Genomic DNA, 11,880 nt, shown 5'->3' on the forward strand with positions numbered 1-11,880 from the left:
ACCAATTATGACTATCATTCCATATAAGATTAAACGATATAATCTAAAGAAAAACCTTCAGATTTTTAGAATAAAGTTTAAAATCTTTAGTCTATGGTAAATATTGAAAAAAACAAATACTTTGAGATAAAACTTAACTTCATATCAATTTTCTGAGGTAACCCTGCCAAGAAAATATGGAGCAGGGAGGGTGCCTCCTAGCATATTTATCCATTGGGAATGCGAAACAACTGACATTCTTCACAGCCAAAAAACACATTTCTTGAACATCTCGATAAATCCCCAAAATCACAGTGGATGCTGGAACAACCAACCCTGCATACTGCTGAACAATCCACCCACACTTCACAGTGCCATCATCTGCTTTTTTTTTTGTAGAGTATGTCTTTGTTGTTGAATTACTTCCTGCCAAAAAATTGATATTGTTGAAAAATTGCATCTATTGTTCTTAATTAACATAGAACAAAAAAATATGTTTATATTATCATGCAAGTAAGTTTGCAATGCCTCAACTAACTGTACTTTTCCATGGCAGCCGGTTTCTTAATATTCTGATAAATATATTTAACAGGTTCAGATACCCAAGGATTAACCAAACTCATGATTGTATTCATGTTTCTGACTCTTGCTTCTTTACACAATAACGAAACAAGCACTGAGTGAATCTGTAAAAATCAGTTTTTTAGATTTTGTTGTTGCTTTAATGGCATTTTTTTACTTTGTCCAGCCATCCATTTTTTTATAATTGATATACCCATTCATGATTTCTGTTTTTACCACTTCCCCAGTCTATCATGGGGTTATTTTCTTAGAAATAACACACAAGAGGTGAAATCCGAAGTCAAATTATATATGTGTTAAAGGATGTAAAACCCCTCACTAAACATTTTCGACACTTGAAAAGTTCTAACTTTTATAGAAACATGGGGTTCAGAATTATTTTTGTAGATTTTGAAAGCTGAATAAATTCTATACGAGACATGGCACAAAAGGAGATTGGCAATGCTCAACAAGCAATCAAGATGTAGAACAGAGTGCTGTGAAAAAAGAAAAAGAAGCATGTAAAAAAAAAAAAAGAAATAACTAGAAAAATCTGAGATAAATTATGAACCTCTGTTTTCCCCTAAAGCCTTTAGTCTAATTTATCCTGTACCCAAGATAACTTTTCACCACGTCTTCCCTGTTTACTCATACACATCAATTCTGCTTATTACCCCCATTACCCACAGTATTTAGTTTCATAAATATGCATCAAATCTCTCCACACGTCTATTACCACTCCTCATCGTATTTAGCTTTTCTTATTCCTGTGAATCTGCTGCCACTGTATTGAGAGCTTTTTTCATTTAACTATTTTAAGGCCAATTGTTACATGCCATTATCTCCTTTAGATCTTTTGATATCACGGGTGTTTTGTACCACTTTTATCTGGTGACGTGCAACAACCACATTTGCATAATAAGCAAAGATTTGTTTTAAAATGGAATTTACAAAAGTATTTATATTATGGGATTATTGCTAAATGAAATAAGTTGACTGAGTTTAAGTCAACAAATGTCTTTAGTAGGAAGCAGAAGGTGTACAAGTCCACCAAGTTTCTTTGCTGTCGAGAGCTGCTGGTAATTTGAAGAATAAAAGGAAAAATGGAGAATCAAACTTAAGGTAGTTCAATGTCATGTTTTCATTGTTGCAGGATTGATTCATGCCTGGAAACTGGTTTCAATGAAAATGGAGCATCAAAAGTGAATGAATTTAGTTTAACCAACTTTAAAAAAATCACAGTTGGACAAGGACTTCTTGTTTGTTTTCAGGCATCTTTTGAGGTACTCAAAGTACTGCACAAAATAAAACGCTCCAACAATTTCTTGTGCCACTTAATTTGACAAAATCAATGATTAGTAGCTGATAAACAGATGGCAGGTGCAAAACCTTGACGACAGCAGATGGTTTACTGTCAGAATTATTGAAGTTTTTCAAACGTTCAAAAAATGTCAATTATATATTATATATTATAAATTATATATTTTTAGAATGCTTTTCATTAAACGAGTATAACAGGTATTGCCATGTAGTCTTGTAAGTTCTCAAGGGGACTAAAATCATAATATTTTTCTAAAGACCATTCAAAAATGTTTGTCTTTGCAATGTGTCAAAATGTGTTTTTGGAGTTAAAATATCAATATTGAAAAGTTTAAGAATTTGGATTATGTTAAATGGTGTTTACTTTTATAGCGCTTTTCTACTTTCCTCAAAAGCCCAAAGAGTCACAGTCCCATTCACCCATTCACCCATTCACGGACACATGGCGGCTCCGTTGCCAAACACTGGCGCCAACCTTCCACCAGAGGCAAGCTGGGGTTCTTGCCCTTTGACACATGGAAGGGCAAGACGGAAATCGAACCTGCAATCTTCCAATCAGAGGTTGACCACCCTACCGCTGCATCATGGCCACTCTGACATATAAGGATTCAGTCACCAACTCTTTTCTTCCCATCCCACAATATCTATTGTGACTGTTGAATTATTTTGTGTATTACATGAAGTCCCAGTATTCTCCAACTGTAACAAAAGGTGGGAGCTTGTGAACACATTTTTGCACTTTGGGGTGAAACTATTCCACCTTTGTGGACTATCCAAGGCTATTCACAAAATAAATGCTGGATCAAAAGTTTCACTTTTAAATACAAAAAAAAGAAAGCAGCTGTTTGCTGAGAGGCTTTCTTTTCTTTTCTTTTTAAATCTTTTGTTTGTAGACTAGACATACAGAAATCAAACAGCGATAAAAGGCCCACTCAAAGACACAACTGTAACTTTGCTCCCAGAATGCTTAGGAATAGAGTTTCATCCAAACATCCTGATTTTTTTATTTTTATTTTTTATCACAAAAACTAACCAGGATTCCATTGCAGATGCTACCTTCAGGTATAGCTTCTATTGATTCATTAGTTGTCCTCTTGTTAACTGATAAACCACAAACTGTAAATCTTTGCCACTGGGAGAAGCCTTCAACAGTCAGTATACCAGAGAGATGGTTTAGCCACACTTTGTGCTGCGACTCTCTCGTGGGAAACCCAGTCTTGCCAGAAGTGCTTCTTTGACAGGGCACCCTGGCACAGCGCCTGAACACACTGCCTCACAGCAGTTGTCTGCACTCTCGAGGATGATCCCACAATCATTTATACCTGAGGGCATGCGCATCACTGGGGGACTCGAGTTGTTTTCTGCTGCCTGGAGCTGAAGCAAACGTCATCTCATGCTCACGCTATTGAGGACACAGTCCACAGTTTACAAAGATAAAATAGTGTTTGAAGAATTTAAAATATTCAACTGCATTTCACATGTCCTCAGACTTAAACCAAACCCTGTTGAAGGCTTTCAGACTTCATTGTTCCTCACTTTACCCAAACAGATATTCTGTCTCATGATATTTAACACCATACAGCATGTAAGAATTAGGCAACCATATTAATCCAACAGTCTTTAAAAAGCCACCAAAGTTCATTAGATCTCTGAGAAATAGATTTCTGTAAACCTGAAAGAGATAGGAATGCATAAGTGGTAAAAAAAAGTGGCATAGAGTATTTGATACACTAGATCAGGGGTATTCAAATACAGGCCTCGAGGGCCGGTGTCCTACATGTTTTCCAACCAACCTTCCATTGAAGCTCCTTATTGGCTAAACATACCTGATCCTGGAAATTAGCAGCAGATAAGGCAGGATTTCTGGAAAACCTACAGCAGAGAGGCCCAAATCCAGGCCTCGAGGGCCAGCTTCCTGTAGGTTTTCCAGAAATCCTGCCTTATCTGCTGCTAATTTCCAGGATCAGGTATGTTTAGCCAATAAGGAGCTTCAATGGAAGGTTGGTTGGAAAACATGTAGGACACCGGCCCTCGAGGCCTGGATTTGAATACCCCTGCACTAGATCATGTATGTAATAAAAATGTGGTCTTACTTGTGCAGAAATCAATGAAGCCCCAATAACCACGGATCTCCATGTGCAAAGAAACGTGTCTTATTTGGTAAATCAGGAAAGCTTTCATCATGCAAGACTGGGACTTATTTTACCTGTTAAAGAATTCTTTAAATTGCTTTTAAGTGCACAAATTATGTCAGAGGGGAAATAAATATGGTCATATGCTTGTATTACTGTACCTACATTTTTGTGTATAAATGAAAGTGGAGATTGCTTTTTTTTAACACAGTAAACTCTCTTTTACTCAAAAAAAAAACAAAAAAAACTGCAAGGGCACCTTTGCAGTGTATTCATCATGATTAGGTGGGTCAGAGGTGAACTGCAAGCTACATCGTAAGCTAGATAACCCGTCTTGACTTTCAGCTGTATCACACAATCTACAACCCTTCTAGCACTTGTACAAATTGGCTCCTGCAGCTCCAGAACAGCCCTGCAGGTCAAGAAAAGAACAGCATAAACACACAAGACATACTGTCTATTAAACAAGATGTTTTGCTAATTTTGATGATCATTTAAAGAATATTAGGTTACATTTGCATAAGTGCATAAGTATTTGCATGGTTTGCAAAGTGCTTAAAAATCCGTAGAAAACCATAAGGCACCAAATATTTAAAAAAATATATTAAAAAATGCCAAATAATTTCAATAAATTTAGCCAACTTGTGGGATTTTTATTACCATTGTTAGAATCTTCCACAATCAATTGCACGATGTCATTCCTTTATTTTATTTTATTTTTAATCTACCGTGTCATTTAAAAGCATGCTGGTTTAATTGCAACAGAAATAAAACAAAAACAGATATAAGTGAAAACTTAATTTAGCAATACGTTTTATCATAAGGAAGACATATATATATAGTGTTAATGTAACGGAGGTCCAAGAGAGCAGGTTCCCTTTGATTTTTTTAATCTGGAGGTGTGTTCAAGAGCCCTCCGAATTAAAAACTTGCAAAAATAAAAACATTTTTTCACCCGTTACATTAACATAAATTAGATTAAATAATGTAACTTGAACACAATGTGTTGCAACACATTGAATCAATGATGGATCAATATATATATAATACACATTTATTTTATAGAATGGATTTTCTATCTTTATCTCTATTTTTAAATGCCAAAACTTTTTCAATGTCAAACCTCACAAGAATCCTTTTAATATATTAATGAATTAAACCAGTTAGTGTATCATGATGTGCAATAAAACAAAGTTTACATGTGTTTGACCTATGATTCCCGTCCCCTATCTGATACTTTAGGGAATTGAGACTTCCGTCAAGATATGGTGAAAACACTGTACAGCAAAGAACAAACTATACTGGTGAGTCACATTAAGCACTTACAAAGATGTAACTTCATATTTATTATTTGACAGTCCTAAAATTAAATCTCTTATAGGGAGCAACGGGTGTTTCAAACATTTTGAGTCTACTACGACTCATGAGGTCCTCGTCACTTAAGCCTTAGACTGTGGAACACAATAAATTAGTTGATTAATGTTTAATTAAATAGCTGTTCAACCAGCACGTTGGTTACTGTTTTGTTTTAGTATTATTATTTATATATTTTTTTCTGCTTGTGTTCACAACACACTCTCTGTCAAAGTGCAAAAATATCAAAAAAGTTCTTGTTTACGCAGACAGTTTCCCTAATAACTTATCAAGAAAACCCTCACAAAACCTAAAATGCTTTAAAACTCACATGTGCTGAGTTGTGTTTTCAGATCAACAGTCATTATCAAAGATCAAAAACAAATTTAGGAACTCTTAAAAAAACCTTTGTCTTCTCCAAAGCATAAATGGCATAAATAACACCAAACTGCAGAATCGTTATAAAGAGTGCATTCAGAAAAGGGGACAGAGCTGCCAAACCTCATTTCCCCTTGCAGTATAGTGCAAAGTCCTCAGCCCTGCTACCAAATGCCAAATAATTTTTTTTTTTTTAATAAAAAGTCACCCATTTACACTTTTCACAGCTGTGTGGGAGGAGGGTGTTTAAATCTTTGTCAGGTGGCCAGAAAGACTTTCTCTGCTTGTTGCAATTACTCAGCTGCTAAACTGCAACACTTATGGCAGTGTTGGTTGGAGCAAAAGCTGCACCAGCTGACAGCCATGCTGAGATATATAAACTTTAGTCTTTCGTTTCTGGAAATATATTCAGCTTTCTTATGACCGGCTCCAGTATATAGAAGGAAAGGAAACATTTTTGTCCCCCCAAGCCTGAAGCAATACAAATGAACCGCAATACCCCTTCAAAGTTGAGCGCCTGGCTGTTTAAAAATTTACAGGACAGTCGGTGACAGTTTACACTTGACTTGGATACACTTGTCTTGTTTCTTTCAGTATAGAGCATCCACAAGTGTCGGCACATTGTGCTGTGAACTGGGTTACTTCCCTGGAGCAACAATCCCTTACCAGCATATAGAAACTAACAGAAACGACACATTCTGTTTGTCCAAAACACAAAAAGGATGTATTGTATTGCGTAAAATATTCTGTACATGTCAAAATTCAAATTTGGCATAAGAAGTGCCTACCTGGATGCATGTATGAAAGGGGAAAAAAGGTTCCACATATAAATGTATTTATATGGAATTCTCTGCATACTTAAAATACCAATAATTTAGCTTTTATAAAAAGACAAAAGAGAACAATGAGGAAACACAAACTGAAAATTAAATATGTAAAACCTGGAAGCCAGATAAAAAAGACAAAGTTTGAATATTTACCTATACTTTTGGCTCCCTTACTCACAGATTCTTATAACTAATAATGTGAAGATGGCTGTGACTGTTTGAAGACATTTCCTTTATTATAAAAGCATTTGTGTAATACACATGTAAAAAAGTGTTTTTATTTTGTAGTGTATGCTTGTCAGCACTACACTAAGTGAGAAACAGAAGCTCCGGTGACAGTTATCCCTCAATAATTGCCTTACTGAATTCATCTTTCCACCCTCAGTGGATCTGTGTTTGCTGTCAAACAGCTTAATGGGGACTTCAAGAAACTTCAGATAAATTTTTCATATCCAGACTCACTTGATTTTGTTCTGGAAATCACATTTTGTCAGAATGTTTCCTAAACTTTGGACCTCAAGGGTGCAGTACCTCAGAACTTTAAGAAGTTCTTGCTTCACAGTGCGGAGGTGGAACAGCCTGAGCAGCACCGTACCCTCCAGACCAGAGGGGGCAGCACTGAGCAGCTCTGAATGAGACTTCAATGAATACTACTCATTGTCGATAGTCAGAAATGAAGTGATTTGAATTTTTTAAATTTATCCAAATCGAGGAGAAAAAAAACCTAAAAGAGATGGCCTTAAAAATCCAGACGGGAGCAGGAATAATTGGTGCAGGACTCTGAATCCAAAACCCATACAAAATCCAAAAGATATTAAAAAAACAAAACCTGTATTTCCAAATGAAGAGAACTCTGAGACACACAGACACCTGAAAACAGGTGAGGACAATGAGGAAGATTACCAGACCAGCAGGTTTGGATGAAACATTTGACTGTTTATGAGTGCTATTAATGATATTATTCAGAGTCAAATTCATTTTTTTATTGATTTGCTGTGCAATGACAGTCTTCTGCTATTTTTAAAATGTTTTAAACATTCTTTAGGGGTGTTAATTTGATGATGTTCGGGTTTTTTGAATTACAGAGAATCTTGGCCTCAGCAACTTAAAATGGCTAAACACAAACTCCTAGAGAAAGAGTAGGAATGAATAAATAAATGGAAACACTTTAAAACAGATTAGATTTTTTTTACAGCTATAACTGACTAGCATAGAGCTTGAATAAATTTCTGTCACACTTGAGCAACAGCAGTAGCCCACAGTGGGAAACCATTAGTGACTCTTACACTCCTCATTTCATTTATCTCTTTGGAAAATTAGAGCAAAGTTGGCGCTGTTTCCTCTCTTTGGGGAAGAACACATTTCATTCAGAAAGGAATATCTGGAAGTTTGCCTGCTTCAGACTCTGCGGCATAAACACACGTCCACGTAGATGCCAGGGGTGCTGGACCAGCTGTGTCACTGTCACAGCTGCCTCATCAACAGATGGAAATGTGTTGTTTTTTGTGGATGTAGCTGTGAAATGTTCACAATTTATCGTTTAAAGAAAAATCCACAATGAGGAGGCATGCACAGGGAGGAGGTAAAAAGTGTAGAAAACATAAATACTTAGTGAACATTTATTGTATTTATTATTTATTTTATTAATTTTACTGTTTAGATATAGCTTGATGACAAACAAGGACTTACCACACTATATAAAATGGCGGAATTTATACTTGGCAAACAGAACTAAAACAGAAAAACGAAGAACCATGTTTGAATTTTACGAAAACTTTAATGCGCCTTTTCTGTCAGTTGATAAACATGGGTAAAAACTAAAGATGTCCTTCCTTGTAATCAGTGATTTCTGAAAACTTTTTTATTCATAGGTAAATTTTTATCCCTTCAAAATTGAATAGTGAGAAACTGAAGAGTACTTTTTGTCAGTCGGAAAAGTTAAACTCAAATGTCTTTTTCAGGATAGTTTAGGTTTTTCAAATGGCAAGAGTGGAATAATTACTATTTTCTGTAAATTAATAGCTTAATTTTTAAATCTTATTTGTAAATGGACACCCTGAATTCAAGAATTAAAAAAAGTCTTGTTTTAATTTTTGTAACTTTTTTGGTATTAAGTTGACTAATATATAAAGATAGTTTCTATTCATTCCTTTTACGTGAGCCACCAGTTTTGTACTTTTTTAATAGTAATGATTCTGTATTCCCCAAAGGTTACATTTTAGTTAATAAGTTAATTATAGTTAGTAACAAATAATTAAGTATAAGGTGATAACTAATTAGTACAACACCTTCTTAGCCAATAAATGCTAAATGTCGTATAATGTAGTGCTACTTTTTCGAAAGGCCCAAAATGATTTACAATCTCCCATGTACACAACATTGACTGTATGTAGAGAACTGGACAGAGCAGATGTGAAATCACACATAGTAAATGTCTTATCTCCAGCTTCAGTGAAGTGAAGCAAAATTCAGTTGCCATTTTTCCTGTGATACACGTCGCTATATTTGATTGGTGCCAGTCAGTCAGAGTCATTGACTTATATAGAGATTAACAAAACAAAGATGTGACATCACCAATAGAAAATGCCTTAACTCCGGTTCCAATGAAATGAACTAAATTCAGTTGCCATTTTTCTGTGGTGCAAAAGTACCTCGGAATTCAGTGATTGGTCAGAGTCTATCTGAGTCATGATTTCTATGGCAACCACTCTTGCTAATCGCTGATTGGCCAATTTATAATTTGAATAACTTTCAATGAAGAAAGATATTATGACAAAAAAAAAATCAGACTGGCAAGAAGATGTTAGAAGAAGAATAAGGTTTCAGAGCAAGAATGGGTATTCTGACAAATATCAGGACTGTATTAGCTATTTCTCAGTAGAAGTCTATGGGATATTGGCTTTTTGGAGCCAGCAGGTTCATCCTTTTTGGAACGCGAGGAAAGAGGGGTCAATCAGTCTAGTTTCTATATACTGTCAGTGGTATACACACATTGATATACTGTTGGCGGTTCTGCAGACAAACAATGGAGCCAACCTATAACTACCAGGAGAAATGTGGGGTTCATCCAGACATGGTAACATATTAAATCCAAGGACACTTCGGCACATGGGTGGGAAGGGCGAGAAGCAAACCTCCGATCTTCCAATCGAAGGTCGACTGCTCTACATCTGGACCATGGCCGTAGGAGTTGGAAATATTGCTAAAGTTTTATTTTTTTTTAGTTCGTGTACTGACAGCCTTCCTGCTGTACTGACAATATTTTACAAATCAAAAATAATAATTAGCAAAAATAATAATTTACAAGCAGGAGTTCCCACCTCAGGAAGAGACGATTTTTTTTCATTTATTTAAAGGAGGACTATTGCATGTGCCAGACCATGTAATGTAGTAAATAGTACAGACAATAAATAATGGAGTATACTGAAAAAGTGAAGAATTCCCTGTAAACTGTGACTAAATTGCTTCTAAACAAGACAATAACAACTCTGCTGATGAATTACTTATCACGTTTTTGTGAACAGTCAGATGTTTGCACATTGCTCACATGTACGCATGCTCAAAGTAATCGCTCTGACATTTGGACTGCAGTTTTTTGGATCACATCACCGCAGAGCCCTTCCCCGAGGCTGCATGTTGCACACAGCACAAATAGATCACTGGTCTGAGTAATGAATTACACAAGGAAAAGTGCAGATAAAATGCTGGACTTGCTGGATTTTGCACGGAACAGAACCTGAAGTGCCAGGTCCCATGGCGGCTTTCGGGGAGTTTCATCTTTAATCTTGCCGTCTCAGCACCCCATATCCATCAAAGTACACCAGGGCTTTTGCATTCACAGTGCCATCGTTTCTTGGAAGTCACAGGCATATAAAAGATGCAGCCACAACGCAAATGTGTTGTTTAAGGATAACAGTTTCTCTTATTGTTCTGCTTTTTTTTGCAAAAAAACATTTGAATCCTTTATATACATTAAAAAATTCTAATATTTTTGCAGTATTATCTTACTATCTTCACTCTACAGACTCTAGCCTTTAATTTTAGTTCAGTGTGAGTTCTTCTTTGCCCGCAGAGGTTTGTATTGAGACTTCAGTAGTTCTGATCGGGAGCCTTTAGTCCAAACACTTCTTTGATGTCCCCAAGCATCTTGGACCCTGCCTCAGCAAAAGAGAAAAACAAGCAGCTGAATCAGATGAGTGATGTCCCTGTGGATCTTAAGGGCTGCAGAGGAAATGTCATTGCAGATTGAATTACGCATGATCTGTTAAATGGAGCTCCTTTGTAGACGTTTCTGCTTGTCCTTATTTTGATTCTCCTCTGTTTTCCCAACAGCATGGTATCTGCTTATGGGTGCAATTATAGCACGCTCAATTCACTATTGATTGAATGTCTTTCCTCTTTATATGTGATTCATCTCTTATTTATGTCTTCAAATTATTGGTAAAAGTAAAGACACATTTGTTTTGACGAACAATTGACTGGATGTTTCAAAAACAAAAAAAAATAAATTTCAAAAAAAGAACTGGAGTTTGTGCAAATTTAAGTGTGCACTAAATGTTAAAGCAAGCGTGGGGAGTGCATGCCCTGCAGGCTCAGTGCAAAGTGTTTATGGGATGAAAGCCCCTCTTGAAGGAAAAACTCCATGAACGCAAAGAGCCTTAGAAAATAGAACGCAAATTTGATGGGATTGCGAGAAATATGGATATTTATGCGCTCCAACAGAGATGCAGAAACGTACTCAAGCAAAAATAATTTGTCAATAATTTCAAGTCATTTATCTGATGTTTTCTGAGAAAGAAAAAAAAGTATCGTTTTTGATCAGCAGGTTAAAACAGAGCTGCAATGACCGTCCAGTTATCCATACTTGACACAAAAGGGTTATTTCTTATACATTTATCCACATAGAACAGCTTGGATCTTAAGTTTTTTTTAAGCTTTTAGATAATCTTATCTGGTTATTTATTAAAAATAAAAAAAGAGATGTATTTAGGTATTTATTTAGTTTTTATTTACTTTTGTTGTTGTATATTTAAATACATTTTATTTTTACTCTTTTTTATGATTTTAGCCCTACTTTTCATGGTGTCTAAACTTAATTTGTGTTGTCCCATGAAAAAAATATAAATAAATAAAACTGCCTTGAATGAGAAGGTGTATCCACATTTTTGGCCTGTACTGCAGTTCAACAGTTCGATAAGATGTCTTCCTGCTTGCACAGGCCATGGTGAATATGCCTCATAGACTGTCACTAATTATCCAGTGATTAGCAGCTCAGGAGTTGGGGGGGTTTCAAGCTGACACATTTACACACACTACAGCACATACTGCTA

The sequence above is a fragment of the Oryzias melastigma genome, linkage group LG21, assembly GCF_002922805.2.
Source record: "Oryzias melastigma strain HK-1 linkage group LG21, ASM292280v2, whole genome shotgun sequence".
Lineage (NCBI taxonomy): Eukaryota > Metazoa > Chordata > Actinopteri > Beloniformes > Adrianichthyidae > Oryzias > Oryzias melastigma.